Here is a 22,937-nt window from a genome sequence, read left to right as displayed (position 1 = left end):
ATAAAAATGCAATCTATTCTAACCACACACGGGGCTTACATCTGAACCTGTGCTGTGTCCTCCCAAGGTCGCAAAAGAAAACCATCTCTGCTTAAGCTAAGGAAAATATTTTAGTCCTGATCATAAAGTCCTTTTCCGAAATCTACTGTTATGATTTTAATTAAATTCACTCACATCCAAATACTGCAACATGAATTTAATCACTTGCTTTGCAAGTTTAGTGCCCAGAGACACTACAGAAGTTTCAACAGCTGTTGGAAAAATGTTGCAGCCTCTGACTTTTTATTAAAGTTACTGCAGCCAAGGTTTACTGTAAATTGATGATTTAGCTGGATTAGATGTTAATATGCAGCTTGATATATTATTCATGAGATTGAGTCACAGACCTAATTAGAAACATGACATGAAAAGCTTTTGAGTCCACAATCTGGATTCTTCTGACATGAAAGATTTGACATGTGAATAAATTTTCACTTACTGAGAGAAGAGAGATAAATGACCTTTTACATCTAAATGTAAAAATGTCATGTTGGAGATGCATCACTTTCCTTTCTGAGAATTTGGGAAAAACAGTAGAGGTATCCAGTTTGATGTCATAGAAGCCCTTTAGAAACCTGAAGTATTTACCACTTCATCCATTCCTATCTGCTTGCAAAATGTCTGTTCCACACCCCTGTGCAGTCACAGATATTAAAGAAGATGGATAATCCTCTGCCAGACAAACATTTCAGAGTTTTTGGCCTAGGAATAGGTCTCCTTCATGCAGCTAAACAAAGCTATGCCATAAACACAAATCCTGTATATACCAGTTGGTCTAGTCTTTCAGCTTTCCAGGCTTAACTGACAGTTAACTGATTTCTATGAGCATCACTACTCAGTTGTTTTGGCCAGAAATATTGTGTTAACGAGGTCAGTAACAACAGATTCAGACAACAGCAGAAGGGAGAAGTGGTTCAATTGATTATACTGACTAGTAGTGGTCAATAAATATACCTGGGAAAGAAACAGCAGCACTTCACACTAGGTAGCTATGTTGTGCAGTGGATTAATTCATTAATAATTTATTTACTAGGGCAAATGCCTAAAACCAACTTCTAATAGATATCAAGTGAAGCTAGTATTGTAGTACACATCTTGAATATTTTCCTTGCTGGAAGCTTACTGTTTCATTCAGGATTTATTTTAAGAGCCCAGTTTCCCCACCTTTTGCATGTCAAGATGTGTAAGATGCCAACAACAAATATTATTCCTATTAGGAAATAATTTATTGTTCCAAGGTTAACTATTCCTTATCACAACACACATAAATTTGATAAATGCCTATGGTAAATATTTAAATGTTGTATGTATGTTAGATTCTTTTACAGAATTAAACCAGATCTCCAACATACAAAAATGAAGACATTGCTGAATACATTTGAAATAAATATGGCATGCTAGGCAAGGAAAGAATATGACAAAAAACACTGTCTTCATTTTACAAATCAGACCACCATGATATGTTAACTAGCTGACAACAGGAAATAAAGCATTTTAAAATGATAATTTAAAAGCAGACAGAAACTAGTTCTGAGTTAGCACTGATCTGATAAAACTCAGGGATAACCCAAGATAATCAAGGCTTCTGAGTCCAAGAAAACAATCTGAAGTGCACATAAGCAATTGAAAGTCCTTTTCAGACTAGACAACACTGAGAAATAGAGCAGCATGAAGCAAGAAAAGTCATTACTAGTAAACACAGCCAACAGATTACAGTTAGATGTCTTTGTATGAGGGCAATATAGAAGGAGATAAGAAGGAAGAGGTCAGGATGTACTACTTTCCAAAATTAATAATTCATTAACATTTCTCTTCAGAGAGCTATTACGAAAAAAATCTAAAGAGGAACAGAGTAATTCTCAGCATCAGTGATCTCTGTGTCCTGATTCGTAAAGGATCATCTCCTGAGCTATCTGTAAGATACATGTTCTAAGCACATTCCACTTACATCAAGTTGTTTATTTTCTGCAAGTCAGAGAACCATAAGCACTGTGACAAGGATAAGGAGCTACTTCATTCAGAGTTCTTTTAATAGTGTTATATTTTAGACTTACTGACAAATAGCATCTATTGGTGATGCTATTTACCCTGCTCTGAATGCACCAAATAGCAAATGACTACGAACAGAGTAAAAGCCACAAGCAAGGACTCACTGTGTCAAACTACAGCTGTGCCACCTGGCCTTTTCAAATTGGTGTTTGCTCCCAATAAAACACTGATTACTGTATTTTATGATATTCTCTTGTTCCACAATACACTTATTTTCATCTTTTGTGAAAACTTTCTCCTTCAATGTGATTCACATATTTGAAGAAAACATGGAAAAGATTATAGGTAGCCCAGGTCTTAATTTATAAGTCAGATTTTAAAGCTTCAACCACTTTTTCAGAGATCACTACTACACTCACAGTCCAATTGTAGGAGTTAAATACATTGGTCACGATGTTAATTCATAATGATAACTAGCTTAACTAAAGAAAGATCACAAAATCAAAAAGAAAAACACAACAAATCAGAAGAGCACAGACTTGACAACTTAAGCCTTATGAGTTCAATTTCAAATACTTTGTCATTTAGCTGTAACATTCACCAAACGTAGCTCCCTCAAAGGATAGACTCTTCATAAGCTTTACTGAAGATAAAAGGAGCAACTCACACCCTTGACACTGTCAGCAGTAGAAAGTAGACCTCAATCTGCCACAATTCAGATGTGTATATAGTTTAGAGAGGAAACTTTTTTCTTACCTTATATGAAGGAGCAGCTCGTTTGTATTCTTTCTGGCTGAATTGAGATTCTATCAGTTAAAACCTGGAAAGGGAAGGGGAGAACCGAAACAAACACACGTGAGAAAACATTCTAGGAACAGGCTTTTTACAATCCACTTAAATTTCCTGTTAAGCTTAAACACAATTTACCTGAAAGAATCACAAGACAAGTATTTCATTCTACTAGAGGTTGCCTGTTGGCTATAACCATTAAATCTAAATCTAGCAGCTGATGCCATGGCAAAGCTGAGGTGGAGTCTGCTGTTCCTCCATTTCCGTTTCCCAGCAGCCCATCGTTTTCTTTCCTGTGATAACTCATTACTTCGAGAACTTAATAAGGCAGCACAATTCTGCCAGAAGAAGTAGTTTCCTACCTCTCCTCCTACACAGGTTTTAGGGTTTGCTTACTCATTTATTTTTGTCAATACTTTTCCTACACTTTTGTGCTTGATTTGTACAAGTAAAACCTCAACACTCAGTACTGAGGCAAAGGCTTCCATGAGAGGTGCGTTATGCCCACAGTAATCAAATATGCATTCTTGCTGATTTCAAGACAAGCACGAGCATGTTGCTGTAGCACAGTACTTGGAGTTTAATACCTTAAAAATCTTTACTACTAGGCAATATCAAGAAAAAGCGGACTCCTACAGTCCTCCTACAAAATACAAGAACTTCATGAAATATAGTAAAAAATACCAAGTGTGCCAGAGAAAGGAAACAAGAACTATGTAAACAGTTAGGAATGTAATTGCTCCACATTTTCACAGTTGGTAGCAGACAAAATTAGAATCATAATATGCTAGTACTGTCTTTAGAAATGGCAGATCCCATATCTCTCAATTTTACAGTTGAATATACAGTAGGGGAACATTGGTCAAAACAAAGCAAGTTTTCTCTGTAGCATTTGTGACAGTGAAATCAAGTAAAAATTTTTCAAAACCACAAGCAGCTGAATGAGCAAGAGCAATCCACTGACAGTTTCTATACCTTCAAATTCCTATCCAGTGAAATGCTCAAGCAGGTGCCTAGATAGAACTTGACAAGTAGACTCATTCAAATTCATTCCTCCCCCCCATTCTATTCTAAATCAATTCCTTATATAGCAATATCTTTCAAAAAAGAGCAATACACTGAAGTGAACGGGACTACCTATTCCCTGAAAGGAAAGACTCTAGACCAGTGTTGTAAAGCACTGGTCTGATAAACCAAAAAAGGTCTGAGAGATTCTTGAATGCAGTCAGTTCAAATGGAAACAAACTCAAATTAACAGTGAAAGGAATAACTCCTATCAAATAATATTGATCATTTCCTGGAAAGGAAATATATTCTATTTACAGAACAAGTTTAATAGCAACTAAGTTCAGCATTCAACACAAAAGTGAACAGTATCAACATTTCAATTAAAATTCCTTTCCCTTGAGATGGTGACAATAATATTTTTAGGAGGTTTTTATATTGGACTTCATAGATCTCCCTTTCAAATAGCTACACTTGGTCATCTGTAACAATCCAGCTAATTATTAGTAAAGAAATCTTTGTTCAGAAAGATATAGAGGTCACTGGAAATATTTCCCCTTCTCTTTCCTCTGATAAGTAAAAGCTTCCAGACACAGCCTTACTGAGGCAGCTAATGTAACAGTTCAATTCAGAGCTTTATAATGAAGTTTTAGATTAAAAACTATAAACTGAACAAAACACATACAAAATTCAGATTTTTAGAAGCAGTTTTAATATCATGCCCCTGAGATGATGTGTTTTGCTACAAATAAGCCTTGTAAATAAATGGATTTCAATCTCAGCTCTTCCCTATTTCAGTAGCAGTTAAATTACAAGATTTAAAAAAAAAAACCTGCTTACTTTAGTGACAAAAAAAAAAAAAGCTTCTGCATCAAATTATCCTAATTCCCTTGTAAAGACAGTTTGCTTATACTTAAACACAACCTTTCCCTGATTAGCAGATAGAACCATGATTTTCACAAGTGCTTGAATCTAGGAACTTTCACTAGAATTATCAGTCAGCATCAACATATTATCTGCTGCAGAATGCATACCAGGCATTTCAATATGATAACATCACCCCAGAATGGATTTGCCTTTAATTTATTCAAATTAATTGAATCCCAAAGCTTTCACATAGAAGTAGAATACATTCTCCCGCATGTAGTTAAATGATGAATGCTATATTTGACTTCAGAGTACTATCTTCAACATTTTAATATCGTGATACATCTCACTTAAAATCCTGATCATTTTCTTTCCACATTAATACTTCTTTCAGTGCTCAGCAGATTTATGTATGCCCAGACTCCATAAAGCTGAGCTTGGCAGGAACTGAGGGTACTACAGTGCAGTCACAGCCATCTGTCAGTGCAACTGGCCATAAATCCAAAAAACAAACCAAAACAAAAATAATGATAAGTCATTGGTCTGGTTACTGTTAAGACCAAAAGAAAAAAAAATGCCAGATATGACACCCAGGAAAACAGCTTGCCAGAGCCACAGCTAGTTCCTTAATCTCCTGTAATGCCTTTGAGAGGAAACGCTGGGTGTTAAGAGCTGTCAGTCTTTCAAGAACTGGAGACTGCCAAAGACAGACTGAACGTTCACCTATGCCTACTTGAATTCTCTAAAACTGTCAATTCAAAAACTCAAATTTGTAAGCTGTGATACCTCTCAATATTTCCAGTGATCGGGAGAAGAAAATATAAAATCAATCACATTCATGAGAAAGATCCTGAGATTTACTAACATGGAATGATTTGGAAATCAAACTAAAAAACTAGGCAGAAACACCTACTTTGTATTTTACTTGTATTTTCCTTACACATTTATTAATCATTTCATGGCCATTGCAGAATTATGTAATAGTTTATTCAGGTTCACAACGTAAGAGTTTATTTTTATGACTGTGACAGTGAAAGTTTGAAATTCTTTGTTTTTTTAATCCCAGATCAATTTTGTATACATAATATATGAAAATACTTTTGTGATCAATTAGAAATAGAAGTATATTTAAGTATGAATTACCAGGTTAACTCCCAAGTTTATTTTTCATTTGTCTCTCGTTTTATTTGTGCTTTATTTCATATTCTATTGCTACTTTTAACTTCCAGCAATCTAACTCACTCTAGTGCAATATTGAAGAAAATAATTTAAAAAGATATCCAGCAACCCCCAGTTTCTTCCACCACAAGAATGAAAACTAAACATTTTAGGGACTTCAGTAATAAATTAAAAAAGAGCTCTGAAAATTTAACAAATCCTGGCTTAAATACAGTACTCACTATGGGTTTTTAGTGAAAGCCAATAAATGTACCTGCCCTGTCACCCTATCAGCCTATGAGCAGCAGTCTTCCTGAACAGTGCTTTAGATCAGCTGGTTTAATGAACAGAGGGTGAACAGTGCAAATAATTTTAGCTATTCTTACCCAAAAGAAGAACATTCTACTTGTTCTCAAGAGTGTCATCCAAACGTATTCTTGCTTGTATAAAGGTACTGTAACATTTAGGTATCTTGACTACAGACCTAGAACAGCTAAGATCTATATAGCATCACTTAACACTGAATCTTTAGAGCAGAGATTTAAGTAAAAATAACAGGAAGAGAGTAAGATTTATTATTATTATTATTTTAAATTTACAGGGAAGATTAAATGGGCAGTAATAGAGAGAAGCTTTCTAATAATAAACTTTGAGGAAGGAAAAAAAAAGTAAATCAATGTTGCATGCCACCAATACCATGAGAAAACTGCTATAGCAAAATATTATGGAGACTGTCTTCTCCTCTGTTTCTTAGAGTACCAAAGAAAATCTTACTTAAAGCTCAGCTTACTCTGTAGGTAGCTACATTAATGCTAACAACACTGACCACCAAACATGATTGCAATCACACTACTACAATTTTCTATTGCAGAGAAGGGCAATCATGCAGATGCATTTCCTGGTAACGTATAATTTTAGTAATGTCCATCCAGTTTGGATATCATTAGTTCGGGGTTTTTTTTTTTTTGTTGTTGCTGTTTTTTCTAACTCATCACAGAACTGATAGTTGGAAGTAGAAAAGAAAGAAACAATGAGAATGATCCTTGGGTAGAAGGAGAAAGAAAAATCCTGTGCTGTCAGAAACTAAAAAAAGCAGATACCACCTCTATCAGATGTAATTTTTCCTGCTCCACCAGTGCCCGTTCAAAGCATCCTCACACACAAAGGGCAGTAAATTCAGGAGACCTACAATAAAGTAAACCTTACCAAGTCTTCCCCCCCTCTCCCCCCTCTTCTGCCTCTCAAATAGCAAATAAAGAAATAAAGCAAACAAGCAAAAAGTAGGAAGCCTCCATTTTACAGTTTGCATGCATGACTGAGCGCCAGATGTATTACCCCTTACTGCATCTTTGGGCTTCTGTGCTTAACAACAAGCAGCAACATATTAACTTGTGTTCTTGAAGTTAAGAGTTGCCCTTTGATATTGTTACTCCCTGAAAGCAATAAAATTGCTTCTGATAAATGCTCCGTGATGCCAGGCATAGTTATCATTACAGACATCAATCATCACACATTGGAAAAAAAAACTAACTCACCAACCCAGCAATAGGGTTTCTGATTACAGAACGCTCCTTCTCAGAAAGCAGCCTTCATCTCCTCATGGAGGCTAGCACTTAAATGAGCCCAGGCTGCTCATTCCGGTCACATGGGAAGCAGAGGTGAATTGCTTACACTTGTGCTTCCTGAGCCAGCCACCCCCTTCACCATGTGCTCAATCATCAGTTCAGGCCATGACATTTCAGATTTCTTATGGGTATTTTTGAGACAGTTTCCAAACAGAGTACGGGGATATTGCATTAGATACAATTATAAGACTTCTCAAAAATTTGACATTTAACTGGAAAATAGGGCAAAGTTGCTGTCTGAAATGCAGCATTTTCCAACACAATAGGAATGTAGCCATTCGATCTGAGATTTACTCACAGAAGAATATGCATTTCAACCTCAAAGATACACCACGTATTTTTTTAAATCCAAGGTATTCCCAGCTTTAACATTAAAAGCAGCTTATTCAGACTGAATAGAAAGATACTTGTTTGGTAAAGAAAAACAGAAATGTTCTACAGGAATGAATTTTAATTGGGACAATTCCCATCTGCTGTAGCATTAGAACATCAAATGCAACTTGGGAATGTGAAAGCTGAAGTTTGAGGGTTGTTCTGAAGATGCATACCAGAATGTAAGAGCTAAACATTGCAGTTATTTGGACATTTGCAGGTAAGGACACTTACCTGCCAAATGTGTAGACAGAACAGGCCAGGACAGAAGTAGGAGCTCTTGACATTTCCACTAGCAGCTAGATCAGTTAAACACTCGTCTGCACATACCTGCTTATGTATCTATAAACTCTTCTCCCTACCACCCTTTTTACTATGGCATCTCTACAGTACACATCCTCAAGTTCTCAGTCAGACAACAGCTGAATTTCCACCTCCACAGGCTCTAAAAATTCACCTAAACTGAGGCTCTGCTGTTAACTTACAGGTGGGCATTGCCCTAACCATGGCAGCTGTGTAGGCTCCTGATATGCCTGGAGAACATTTTAGTTCAGAAATGTAATAACAAGAAGAAATAATACACTTTTTCTAAATACAGATACAAGTTGGATGGAGATTGGCTTGAGAGCAGCCCTGAGGAGAAGGATTTGGGAGTGTTGGTTGATGAAAGATTCAACATAAGCTGGCAATGTGCACTTGCAGCCCAGAAGGTCAACTGTATGCTAGGTTGCATCAGCAGAAGTGTGACCAGCAGGTTGAGGGAGGTGATTCTGCCTCTTTACTTTGCTTTCCTGGGACTCCACTTGGAGTATTGCATCCAGCTCTGGAGCCTCCAACACAAGAAGGACATGGAACTGCTGGAATAGGTCCAGAGAAGAGTCATGAAGATGATCAGAGACTGGAGCATCTCCCCTACAAGGACAGACTGAGATTGCTGAGGCTTTTTAGCCTGGAGAAGACAAGGGTCCAAGGAGACATAATAGAGGCTTTCCAGTACCTGAAGGAAACTGCAGGAAAGCTGGGGAAGGACTTTTTATAAGGGCAGGTACAACAGGATGAGGTGAAATGGTCTTAAACTGGAAGAGGGTCGATTTAGACTAGCTATTAGGAAGAAAATCTTTACAGCAAGGGTGATGAGACACTGGAACAGGCTGCCCAGTGAGGTTGTGAATGCCCCCTACCTGGAAGCATTCAAAGCCAGGCTGGATGGGACTTTACACAACCTGTTCTAGTGAGAGGCATCCTTGCCCACAGCAGGGAGATCTTAAACATCCATTCCAACTCATTCTATGATTCTAAATAACTAGACACAAGCAACAAAGTTATTAAGTCACAAAAAGATCATTAATATGGAAATCCAAAAAGGAAAATGGCAATAGGAAGAATGATGAAGGATGTGAAAGGATAGAGGATTCAGAAACAGATAAGAAGGGACAGTGATATTTGATTGTAAGCTGCTGAGGGAAAATTGCAAGGACTTGCACATAACAGTTCACCACTGTAACCAGTGTGCCTTCATCCTACTTATCATGATTAAAACATGATTCACTTCCTTGAAGAACATACATGTCTCCATCGCCATTCCTGTCCCCTCTCCAGCGCTCTCACCAGGAGAGAGCTGCAGCTGTATCAGGGACTGCTGTTTAAGCCACAAGCATTCACAAGATTCAAGAAAGAAGCAGTATGCCTTCTGCAAAAACAAACAAACAAACAGACAAAAACAGCTATGCTGAGTTTTGTCTGTTTAGCTTTCCTATTAAAAGAAACACCTGAGAAAAACTTTTTGTTTCTCTCTTCATACACCACCACCACCAAAAAAAAAAAGAAAAAAAAAAAAAAAAAGGGAGGAAGCCTTCTAAACAAAATATATTTGTATACAAGAAGAGAAGCTGATCCAATTGTCACCAGGCTACAGACAATGGCTCCATTATCAAAAAGTGAGATACAAGTTCTCCCACTACACTTAGATGCTGTAATAATAAAGAGTGTAAAACCACTGCAGTAAATTAGAGAGTTAGATTAAATAAACAGGGCACAAGTTAATAGCATTTATATATATATATATATTTGGAAAAAAAAAAAAACCAACAATTAGAATTTGCATCTTAGCACATGCCCAGTATTTACTATAACTTTAAAAACTAGTAAATTCAAGCACAACAGATCACTGACTCTCTTCTGCTTTCCATACACAGCAAAGCGCAGCAGCAACTACAGCTCTGAGCTCCTGTGGCTGCTTGAACTGCACTGCAGTTATTTCATTCTGGTGCTGGCAGCACCAGAATGGCCTCAGGTTGTACAGCAAATGCCCCAGACAGGCATGGAAATGCACTGCCTCCCAGGCAAGGATAACTCAGCACTGTTCCCCAACTCCTCAACAAACGGATGGCTTTATCTATAACTACTAAAGCCCACATCTACTAAAACTTTTACTTACCAGATTAGAAGAGCCAAGTGGTTCAGACTGCTCAGCTTGCTTTCTGTACCAGGATGCAGTCAAGGCTCCCAGGACTGGCCAGCCCCAGCTAGGTAAACATTACTGACTACTTTCACAAAATCTATCTGCTGCATTCTATGGAAGGTAGAGGTATATACAACCGAGATACAACCATTTGCAAGCACGATACATGTACACACATTTCTTCATTATCTGTACCAGGTTTATCAATTTCTATTGTGAAAGTATAAAACTGACACTTCTGGACAGATAAGTGAATAAATGCTTTTTTTTTTTTTCTTCTTCTTCTTTCTGTTAGAGCACATTATTGCTGCCCAGAGAGCAACAACATGCTGACCAGAAATGTGTTCATCTGTCTGTAGTACTACCAAGCGAGGCTGCATTTTTCAAAATACTTACTGTTTTCCATGACAGCTAATAGGCCTTATCAATAACTACCTAAAGGAAGGATGAAAAGAAGTTCAAACCATACTATTCTCACTGGTTCCCAGCACCAGAACAAGGTGAAATGGGAACACATTGGAACATTCAAACATTAGGAAGCACTTAACTGTGTGAGTAACAGAGCACGGGCACAAGTTGCCCAAAAAAGCCATTGAGTCTCCTTGGAGATCTTAAAAAGTCACCCAAGCATGGTGTAGCACACCCTGCTCTTGGTGTCCCTGCTTCAGCAAGTGTTGGACCAGATGGGTCCAGAAGTCCCTGCCAGCCTCAGCCATTCTGTTACTCTATAACAGAAAAGCAGAATGGACAGTTGCATTCATTATTTGTGCTTCCGTTAGATGGAAATCTTGGCTTCTTTTTGAGTCTATTCTTACTGAAGTTCTCTGCTGAGAAAATGAGGGGAGAAACAGGGAAAATTCAACAGCCTGAAGTTACATTAAAAAGTTCGTAAAGGTAAATCAAAGACAGAAGAAAAACTTCTCTATGTGAAGAATGACAGTGCAAATTAAGAGAGATATTGACAAGAATATCAACACAGTAGAAATGAAAAGTATCTGCATAGTAATAGAGGCTATATCAAATCAGACTCTGTATCAGTTGAACATAATTTGTATTTCTGTGGCTAGATATCTTGTGCTGAGATCTTATTAAAGTATCTAATTCAGCATTTCAAACTATATTATGAGTTATATTCAAGGAGTTTGGGACACTACTGAAAGATGGATTTTTCAAAAACATCTTCAGTTTATCACTGAAGGTAATAAACCCTATATTTAGGAAGCATTTTGCTGTGGTGCACTGTGAGGAGTACCTCTGTGGCCATAGAAGTCACTAGTGGGTCAGGCAATCTATTTTCGTGGTAATTAAATGATGCAATCCTTCTTTTTTTTCTCATCTAAGAAAAATCTGAAGTCATCTCTTTTTTTTTTTTTTTTTTTTTTCCTGTGATCCAGACTGTCTGTGATAGTAAACTACTTGTCACACAGCAAAAATCCCTGTACACTTTATGTTTGCACAGACAATACCTCTGCCAGCCATGTTGTGATTGCAGTGTGCCCATAAAAGCCTTCAGCCACTTTGACATGGATTGGGGATAGCTGATTTCAAAGGACTGGCAGTAATAAGGGGTGGAGGAATCAATTCTTCATTGCTCACTAAAAAGGAAAATAAAAGTACTGAGGTGGGTTTAGACTGCTTCTGCTACTATGGATTTACTGCACATTTTGATACCATTACCTGCAAGCAGGAATTCGGCATGCCAATAAAAAATGGCATCAGAGGGCTGAATAAGCCACCTCTAGTGCTGAAAGACAATGGATTAACCAGTGTAGGGATTTCACTCCCCGAAAGGGTAAACAAACAAATTGCAGGTAAAATAAATCTACAGACATTCATGTTGTGAGAATCTGACTGACTAGGTGACTGCATGTTGTGTGCATAAGAATCTCTATCCAAACATTGAATTCTAATTGACTTTCACAAGTCAATTCATACTGGATTTCACAAAGGCAGTTGTCAATGCTCTATGGTTGAACAGCTTACTGAATTAGAGCAAAGTCACTCTCTGTCCTGAGCAGACTGCATTCTGCAAGTACTGGTGAAACAGCTAAAAATCCTATCACATATGACTTAGCAGAGAAAGGATTTATAAAAATTCTACTGTAAATAAGAGCACATTGTTCTGATTTTACTGTCATTGTTCTGTGAAACTAGGATAAACAAATGAAGTTTTGTTTATCGAGCATAAAATATTATTTTTTCTTTACAAATATCCTCATGGATTAAACACTTTTCATACAAAAGCTGTGAGAGAGATGTAGAGTTCTGTTTAAATCACCCTAAGTGATGGATAAATTGCCACTAAATTGTTTAAATTACATCTAGTTCAAAAGACAGGAATTCTGCTAGAAGAGGCTAACTAGGAATTTTCAGACTTGGAATAATCTGACGGTCTGAATAAAACATGAACATTTGAATAATACATTAACATTATCTTCTGCTGGGGATCCTGCTCACCTACTACTGTTTGGGGATATTCAGGCAGGACATCCAGCTCAGCAACTTAAAGAACACCAGCTGTGATGGTCATTTCTTAATCTCCCTGTCTCCAAAGCTAAATTATTTAAAGCAATGGGATAGGCTTGAGATAAGATGAAGAAAATATGTTTAAAGAAGAAATCAAAATGGCTAGGTGAAACATAAATGGCCTGTAATAGAGTGAGGGTCAAATCAGGTGATAAAATTGTGCCTTTCTGCTATGGAAGCAGGAATCTGTGGTCCTACAAAAAAGGTATGGTAATCGGGGAAGAAAGACTTTCCACAAAAGAAAGAATAATTTATAACTGTGCAAACTGGCACTGTTCATTTTGCAAGTCAGCATAGCCTTGAATCATTTTTCTCAATTTCATACTGGATGCTCCCATTTGTGCTGTCTTTTCCCTAACTCTTCTACAAGCTGTGTATTTCCTACACAGTTTACATCAGCTAATCCCTCAGGCTTGGGAATACTGCAGAGAAGAATACAAGTCACAGACCCCTTTATCCTCCCATGATACACATCTTTGATATGCATTATTATGACACACAGTGAATCTAACTTTAGTGTACTCATGCATATAGAGCATGTGTCATCAGTCACTGGAAAGTGGGCCTGTGGGTATTTAAGGCTGAGTGGGTGGGTGTTTTATTTATGACATGAATAAGACGACTCTTTTACTGTAGAATCTGAAAGCAGTAAACATTCCACCACTAAAGATTGTACACTTTCATTTAACGCAAACAAAAAAGAATATTTTTTTTCTGAATTATTTGTTTTTGAAAATAATCCTATATGTTCTGCTGTGTGGCTGGCTGGGTACTGAAAACCATGACAACTTTTTAAACTGTTTTCTTTGAGGACGTCTAACAACATGGCTAACATCTGTAAACTATTTTCCCCACGTAAGATATTTCACTCAATTTCTTGCTTTCCACTCTCATTCAATTTGTTTTCATCAGGTACCAGCTTGCTGTCCAGCAAACCAATCTCATTCCATATTGATTTGTGGTGAAACAAAAGGACAGTCGAAAGCGAAGAGAAACAGGTAGCCAAAAAAAGATAAGCCCCTCAACCTATATTCCTTCCATTCCGTGGCAGTCTGACATATTGGTAGGGAATTCCTTTGATAAAACTAGCACCAATTTATTTGTAGCCCCCCTCAGTATGGGGGTTGCTTGCTGGATTTGGCTACTTAACTTCGTGTGACAGCAAGTTATGAGTCAGCAGAAAATATTTTCTAGCATACTTGAAACACCCACAGCAGCCAAAGAAAAAGCAAACACAAGCAGCAGCATGTTTGCTTGTCCCTCCTTTCTAATGTGCCTTGTTAGTAATACCCTCCAACATCAAACATTCAGTCCACAAGTATATTCAAAACGATTTTAACCTGCATTCCGCCTGTTTACACACTGGCAGTACAAGGTGGTCACTCTGCAAAGAATGAGAGATGTTCAGCACTGTTCTTACTGAAGCTTGCCAAAAAGGTTCCGATTTTATGAGACACTGAAATGCTCCGACTGTCACAGCACTTGAGGGCAGCTCTGTTACGACACGTCAGAAGCATGTTTAACACTCAAGAGCTGGAAACGAGCACCATTTAGAATAAGTGGAAGTATGTAATGGAATAACATCACTACAGTACAAGAACTAAGATAAGCAGACATCCTCATTACAATTCCAAGTAACTTAGGCACGGAAAGCCTAATGTGGAGAGAAATTGAAACAATACTCTTGTGTATGGTTCAGTTTAGCGAAAGATCATTCAGCAGAAAGATACACCGTGAAGAGTCAGCTCCTTCTCCTTCTGATGTATGCATTTATGTCTGCCTTCTGTTGAATAGCCGTCCATCAAAACAGCTTTCCACGCAACTTTCTGAAGTGTTGATCTATAAATCAGATACAGATTTTCACAAGATCACTCTGACTCGACTTTGGATCTGACCTGAAAGCATTAGTTATCACGTGGAAGTAAGCTACAGGAAGCACAGCAGTAAAACAACAGAAACATTGCTGCTGAATGCTGGTGCTGTTCTTGCCCATGGGATGCTGCTGAATGCTGCAAAAAAAACCCAAAACAACAACAACAAAAAAAACCAACAACCTGACAGATCAGAAGCGTGGGACAGCAAGAAAACAAGAACAAAATCTCCCAGCAGGCCTAATATACAGCACACGCAGCAAATGAAATTAAGGATGCTTTGGCCTGATTCCTATTACATACCACATCATATTAACAGGATGAAAGGTATTTGGACATACAGTACAGTGCTTCCTTAGCATAAGGTAGACAAATTTAGTTTACTGTTTTTTAAACATTGTACAATTAACTTAATTTTCAAATAGAAAATACACACAACAAGCTTTCATTGTTGGAAATGAAGCTTAGTAAGCTGTCAAAGAAAAAGTTTGATGGACGGCTGCTCTGCTATTACTTCTCCCACTGTATATGATATAGAAAATGTTACATAACGTTAGAGTAGAATTCTATTCTTCCCTTTGAGAAAAACAGAAAATATTTTCAAAATAAGATTTAAAAGTCAATATTCCCTTTATTCTGAACCATCACCTAGAAACCTGAGATGTCTTTAAAAAAACAAAACAAAACAAAAACAACTCATGCTCTATTTTGCTCTTCATAGGAAGAGAAACAAGAAAAGTGAAAGAGAGAGGGGAAAGAACCATCAGCCTAGAACTGGAAATACTTTGCATTGTCTATGTAATTTCATATTCATTATATGTAAATATGTTAGTAATCCATCAACCCTGAAAGATCTGCACACATTTAAAACATGACAGCTTTAATTTCACTACTATAAATTCAAAACTATGTTGCAAAATGCAGCTTATGCCCAAAATGTTTAAATAAATAAATAAAAATCCATGATATATTGTTACATTATTCATAGACCAGAATAATGTTTATTTGAAGAGAAGAGATGGTTTATTCCTCTGCCCCTAGGGAATGAAATATAACCTCTGAGGATAGCCAACTATGAAGCTGTTCAGCCTCTGGAAGGCACACTTCCTATGCCCTCTTCCCTTTGGCACAGGAGCTGGCAGAGAAGGTTAGTTACCAGCTTTTTGCTACTGACATGAAAATGCTGGTTTCACAATCCCAGAGCACAAACGTGTTAAATCTACCAGTTCTACAGGCAGCTCGTGAAGACAACAAGAAATGAGTGAGATGGTCAAGAATCTACATTATATTGGCCATTTTCTTTATTCTGCTGCTTTGCTTAGGAAAAACAGCCTGTCAAAACTTTCTATATATTCTGAGACGTATCTTCATATCTCAACAAGCAGCTGTCTTGAAATATTTAGAGCTACCTGTGTGGGCACGGAAAAGAACCATTCCAGTTTTTACTTTCATTGAAGGAGAATATGAAAAAAGAGGAATTGTGCTGCAGCCTACTTTAGGGATCCTGTGTTAGCAGGGCTGATGGACTACCTGGTCCAGAGATACTTTCCAAGCCATATGATTCTGTGATTATCTTTAATTTGAGGATGATAAGCCAGAACTCCTCTGTCAACAAACAGTAAGTCTGCGCAAACTCACAGTAAATGTGATGTTCTCACTCAGGAAATTGGAATACAAAGAGTGCCTTTCAGGTATGTTAGCCTAGCCTGTCTGTTCAAAGAAAATAAATATTTTAGATTCACATTATGCCTTTCTGAAATCCCAGAGTACCATCTGTTTTTAAGCAAATAATTTCAATTCACAAAATAATATACCTGCAGTGATTTACTAGAAACAGTTCAGACCTTCATCCCCGAATATAATGACAGACAATTACATATTTTTCTAAATCAGTGCTTCCTGGAAACTCAGAATCAATGCAGATGTTCTTTTCATTCTTTAGCAATGTATCCATTCCTAAATTGGATTAGATTAAATAATATTAGATGCATAGATTCTACAGTATATGCCTTTTTTTTCTTAATTTGCCTAAAAGACACTTACAGTGCTGCTAAAGCAGTGCTTTTTCATTTGAAGCTTCATGGAGAAAGCTCAGGATTCTACTAAAGTAGAATCTGTGATTCTGTAAAGTACTATTTTCTCTTCATCCTGTAAAAGTCTTTGGTGAAATTTATTTGAGCATGTGAAAAATAAAGACGACAAGGAATTCATTCATATTTAGAGTAGGGAGACAACAAGGAAGTAATGAAATGATCTCCATTATCCCCTTCTCTGCTGGTTTTATGAATGGGGAAAAGCTCTAACAGAGAGTGAGGGGAAATGGCCTCAAGTTGCACCAGAGATGTTTAGGTTGGATATTAGGAAAAGCCTCTTTACAGAAAGAGTTGCACTGGAATAGGCTCCCCAGGGAAGCGGTTGAGTCACCATCCCTGGATGAGTCTAAAAACCGTTTGGATGTGGTGCTCAGGGACATGATTCAGCAGAGGGTTGTTAGAGTTAAGGTAGTAAATTTAGGTTGCGGTTGGACTTGATCATCAAGGTCTTTCCCAACCTGAGCATGATTCTGTGATTCAATAAGGGATCATAAAACTGTATGTTTTGACCAAGACTCTTCCTAATTAAGACCATCAAAAAAAGCCTCTACCTCAGGTCTTCAATTAGCCACTCGTGCCTCAGATGATTGAGATTTGCACCTTACATTTTTTTGGAAAAAAAAAAATAAAAAAAAAATCAGTCAAGTACAGTCTTTTAGTTTTATTCTGCAATTCTTCTTGTAGTTGGCATTCACATTATCCCTTTTACCATAGTTCTCAAAAGTCCCAATTAGAAAAGAAAGTATCTGCAGATGAGGTTCAGAATTCAAGATGTTGACCTAAGAGGAGAGTGAAATGACTTTTTTGAACTCCCATCTCAAGTCTGGTAAGTCAGGAATAACATTGTCATCTACAATCATTAAAAAATTGTTATATAGAAAAACTTACAACGTTTTGATGTTAAACTGCTATTTTGCTCACTGCAAGTCTGAAAATAATTGGATTTCAGGGAAAAGAAATTATGTGATAAAGTGAGTTAAGAAGCATTTTGATTTATGGTATAGTTTCATCATAGAAACATGAAGATGTTAGGACTTAGGAATAGTTTTGGAAGGATCTGAAATGTTTTCCGCCAAGCTAAAGAACTGAGGTGCTTTTAAAGTTGAAACACTGTCAATTGTTCTCCTTTTTGTAATATGAAGGGCTGATGTGAAAGTAATGGCTCTTATTTTATTATTTTGGCCTACAGTGTCAGAGGTGGATGTTGATGGTATGGCAGTAGAGATGGAACATACCTATCAAGATTCCATCACATTTTGTTGTCGTGCAACAAGTGGCAGCAGAGGGGCAGTCTGACAAAACAACAATTGATATGGAAGTATGTATGAAGCAACGGTGCCTGAAATACACCATGTGGAAAAAATGGCATCCATTCATGGCATTCATCAATGCTTTTTGAACGTTTCTGAAGACCAAACACAGAATGTGAGCACAGAGAGTGGTGAGTGGTGCATTTCAACAGTAGCAACAGCAGGTAACTGTATCCACTGCGACTTTTTATGAGTGCAGTATGTAGGCTCTTGTTTACTGTTGGCAAAAACACATAGCCAGTGGTGGTGACTCTTGAAAAATAGTGTTCTGTAACTGAGAATTTGATTTATTAAATAGTGGTCTATCAAAAAAAGCTATGCTCTTTGTACCTGTTGTAGTTTCTACAGAGATAAGTAGGAGACATTAGTTTTGGAGCAACCTACATACAGTTTTCTAGCCTGTTTTCATTAAGATAAATAATTAATCTATACTTTCAATGGCAGTTAAGTCCAAGCATTTGTCAGTTGTGACTGTTGTTTAGTTGTGACTAAATAATAATAATAAAAAGTTCTTTATTTTCGTCAATAGTTACTTTGAGGAAGAAAGGGCAAAAACATTGGACGCTAAGTAGTCTGCAAGTTCTTTTCCTGTGGTTCTCTCTACTGAAGATTTAAGCAGCCCAAGATCAAGTAGTTTGCAGAATTATGCTGTGGTCAGAATTTTTTTATAGCAGTAAGTCAGACAGTCTACATAAACTAAGAATGCTGAAAATTATGACCTTATACGCGCCCTTTGCAAGTACTTGTTTGAGAAATGAAGTAAATATTCAGATTGCAAAGCAAGCAAGGACTCATCAAATATTAAGAAATAATACTTTTTTTGCCCAGCTTTCACCAATTAAAATTTTGTAGCTTAGCACATCCGTTTTAGTCTACACTGACATAATGCATATTATTCCAAAAAGATGACATAACAGATACAAATCAGTGAGGCTCATCAGATTTTACTGTGTGAGGTTGACAAAGAATCTGAATAAAGCCAGTTGGTGACTTGTTCTCCAAAGATATTCTGGGGATAAAACAATAAATTAAAAATGACTTGAACGGCATGATGTTCAAAAGACATGGTGATGGTAGTCACGCATTAAGATGTTTCTTTAACAGTACAAGAACTACATTTGAAACAAACAAACAAAACATAATGAAAAAGCAGTTCTTCTCTGCTTTAGAGGTAGTTGAGCTTCTCCAGAGGAAAATTCAGAATCAGACTTTACAGAATGATTAAAACCATCTGAATTTTCCTTACTTACTTTCTGAGGAAACCCCAGGGATCCATAAGAAATGATGTGTTAGGCAATGCCAGTTGAGCCGGGTGAAATCTCTTACTAGTGTCTCCTATGGACAGTGATTATGTTATATATATCACTACTTGTTTTCTGCAGAAAAAGAAATTTAAATAAGACTTCTTTTTGCTTTGCTGAAAAACAACTGAAAATAAAATGCAAAAAAAATTGCTTTCAATCACTAATTTTAGCTTCTGAAAACAGAATACGTCTTGTTTTCAGTTGGAAATGTTGAAAATGGATACAAAATAGAAATATGTTTCCTTACATTTTTCCTAGGTTTTCTTAAATCATAACTGAATACCTCACATATTGAGAGAATAGTTCACCTACTTTGGAATCAAAGACAATTAAATCATAATTACTCTCTCCTATCACACGGTTTCACTGCTTGCTATTTCTACATGCTCAGTAATCCGTAAGGTCTTCTTTCTCTCTCCTTGTAAACTACAAAGCTGTAGAAATCCCAAGTTATGGTCAATGTAAATACTAACATAAAAATAACATGCTCCATCCCTCACCAAAATATACATGCTTTACAAAAAGTCTAGATTTTTCTATTCACCTAATATCTTCTAATTAAAGAGAAGCCTTTTAAATTCCACAAAGTACTGTGGTCATCACTTTTTATGACATTTCTTCTTTCCAATATTTGCAAAACATATAAAAGTTCTCATGATAAGCATAGTGCTTGCTGTTCTCAGTTCTAGCAGATCTTTTCATTAAAGGCAGAAGCAGTAAATACACGGCTAACCACCTTTAAAAGGACACACTTCTAAAGCATTCTAGAAGTCAGCTTACTCAAAGCCATTTGAGAACATGCTGAACAGAAAATTGTAAGCCTTTTAAAAGGAAAATGCATGTTTTCCTCTGTACAGTAGTCTTGAAAAGCCTTTTAAATAAATAATGCTATGACATTTGATATAATTAGGTTCAAAACCTATCATGAAATGCCATCTATTTAAGGGTTTCTATTTAACAAACTATCAGAGCTTTGAATGAGAGGAAAAAAGAATCCCAATGAACAATTAAAACAAATGTCATCTCTTTACTCAATTCTCTTTTATTTATTTAGCAGAGAAAACATTAATAGAAATTCAGATACATTAGGACATTATGATAATTCTAGTACATTAATAATGCAAATGGCATAAGAAGGTTAATTACTTCTGAAATGAGCAGTTATTGTATAATGTTCTCCCTTTGCAAAATACACCATCTCATTCAAAGACAAGAGCTTTTTAAAAAAATAAACTGTGCTTTGCAGCTAGTATCAGAACAAACATAAGAATTTTGACTTCTTCAATTTGAAGATAACTTCCAGTCCACTATCACATGGTGAGTCCAGCATTCAAGATCAAGAATACACTTTCAAGAAAAAAGATCTAGCATATATGCAGCATCAAAAGCAGATAGGCTCACTTTTATCTTCCGTGCAAAAGCATCACGTGACTGAAGCCTTATGCATTTCCCAAACTGTTTTAACACTGTAGGAAATCTAGCATATGAAATCAACTGTCCATGTCACATTCAGATAGTTATCTAAGTCCATTTTCCTGGTTTAAACTGAAAATGGAAATGTTTGAGAATGAGAATTTCTACGTTTAATATTTTATTAATTACTCAGAAAGTTTCTAAGTGCTCTGCCACAGAACAAAAATTGAGTTCCGCTGTTGCAATGAGATCAGCATTTCAGTGGCTGTCATGCGAATAGAGCCACAAACACGGTGATGGGATTAAATCTCAAATCACAGCTTCTATTTATAATCCTGTGCACATTTATTAGCATCCCCCTCAGAAATAGCCTGCAAGTCTTAGTTATGCTCAGTAACTGATAGATAGATATGGGATTTCCACCTATATACACAGCCAAAACACATCTGGACTCTGCTGTCCAGATTAGAACTGCCTTATATAAAATATTAGAAGACATGGTCCTTAAAAGTAGAAAATCTGTGCCCATAATTCCAGATGCTCAGAACTTAGTTGTTGGTGCGAGCTAAAAGATCAACCTCTCCATTCCCAAATACTTTATGTATAGTTAACCTTATTCCTCTGGCTGTACTAACCCTATGATTAGGTAATTTGGCACAGGTCTCCATATGACCTGTACTAGGAACACTGCTTTAATTCGATTGTGTATTATTTATCATGACCCCCTCTATCTATTAGACAAAGCTCTTCGGATGGACATCGTATGTTTCTTCATACTCTTATATCCCTATACACATTACCATTCCTGTAACAATAATTACCCTTACCACAAAGTTCAGACAATTTTGACCTGCCTCAACAGTAGATGAAGCACACTGAAGTTTACTGCAGTACTGCAGCACTCCAATTTTTTCTTCCATTTAGTTTTGGACCTTGTATTTTTCCAAATTTTCTCCTACCCAGCTTCAGCACAGAAGTACTGGGTAACCCTGACTCCATGGCTGTCATCACATTAATGACAAACCAACTTGAGCCCTCTGACACGTGCACATCTGGTAATATTGTCCCTCTACCATGTCTACGAATTTTTATAATACAAGACATCAAATCTGGATGTGTACTGGTCCAAGCATAACCATAGTCTCTGTGAACATCTGGAGGAGAATAAATACGGTTGGAAAGGAAGAAAAAAATGGAGAATGTGATATTATGTGTATATCCCATAATTATCTGATCTCTTTCATTTATGAGACTGCTTCTATTCTTAGACAAAGCACTGGGGGGGGGGGGGGGAAGACACCTCATGCAGCTGAGTCAGTTCTGAAGAGAAATTATTCAAGTTTTTTTTTTTTTTCTTCAACAAATCATGAAACCCAACAAACAGGCCCTCTGTTCTGCAGAGGTTCTGATTTTTTTTTTATATATCAGAAGAAATCAACCTTTCCTGACTGATCAAAAGAACAGTCTTATGAGAGCCACATGAAGCATCACAGATTCACATCATGAATTTCTTGATACATGCGACATTTGCAGCAGAATTTCCCATGTAACCTGGCATCAGCTTTTAAGCTTGTCACCACCTTCCTCCAGAACCATCTGCACACATACTTTCAGGTTCTGAAATCCAATGAATCCATACCAAAACACAATTCACAAGAAGTATTCTTAAATTATGGAAAAGTCTAGGTCCTTTCCATAATATACAACTGAAGAGACTCTGATCTACCTGCAATAAACATGTTTCAAGTGCTTGCACTTTCTGTGTGCAACTCTGAATGTCACCTTTGTGACAGTCTCCAAAACTGTGTTGCCCTAAGGTCTTTGCTGGCAAACAAAATCAATTTCCAAAGTCTGCTGACACTGTCCTCTCACAGAATGGCCAGGGTTGGAAGGGACCTCAAGGATCATGAATCTCCAACCCCTCTGCCACACGCTGGGCCACCAACCTCCTCATTTAATGCTAGACCAGGCTGCCCAGGGCCCCATCCAATCTGGCTTTGAACACCTCCAGGGGTGTGGGGCATCCACCACCTCTCTGGGCAGCCTGTTCCAGCACCTCACCACTCTCTCTGTAAAGAATTTCCCCCTGACGTCCAACCTAAATCTCCCCTCCCT

General features: G+C 37.1%; 1 long non-coding RNA gene across 2 annotated transcripts in view; it reads right to left on the bottom strand.

The window, feature by feature from the left end:
* LOC149917290 (uncharacterized) overlaps positions 1-7,423 on the bottom strand; it is a 58,771-nt gene extending 51,348 nt beyond the window's left edge. For both annotated transcript variants that reach the window (XR_016468037.1, XR_016468038.1), the window contains exons 1-2: positions 7,383-7,423; positions 2,785-2,848 (exon numbers count right to left, since the gene is read on the bottom strand). This is a non-coding gene — a long non-coding RNA (uncharacterized LOC149917290). The remainder of the gene's footprint in view (positions 1-2,784; positions 2,849-7,382) is intronic.
* Between the last annotated feature and the right edge of the window lie 15,514 nt (positions 7,424-22,937).

This window comes from Phasianus colchicus, chromosome 7 (genome assembly GCF_987193195.1).
Source record: "Phasianus colchicus chromosome 7, bPhaCol1.hap1.1, whole genome shotgun sequence".
Taxonomy (NCBI): Eukaryota; Metazoa; Chordata; class Aves; order Galliformes; family Phasianidae; genus Phasianus; species Phasianus colchicus.
This window is presented reverse-complemented; position numbering and strand designations above follow the sequence as displayed.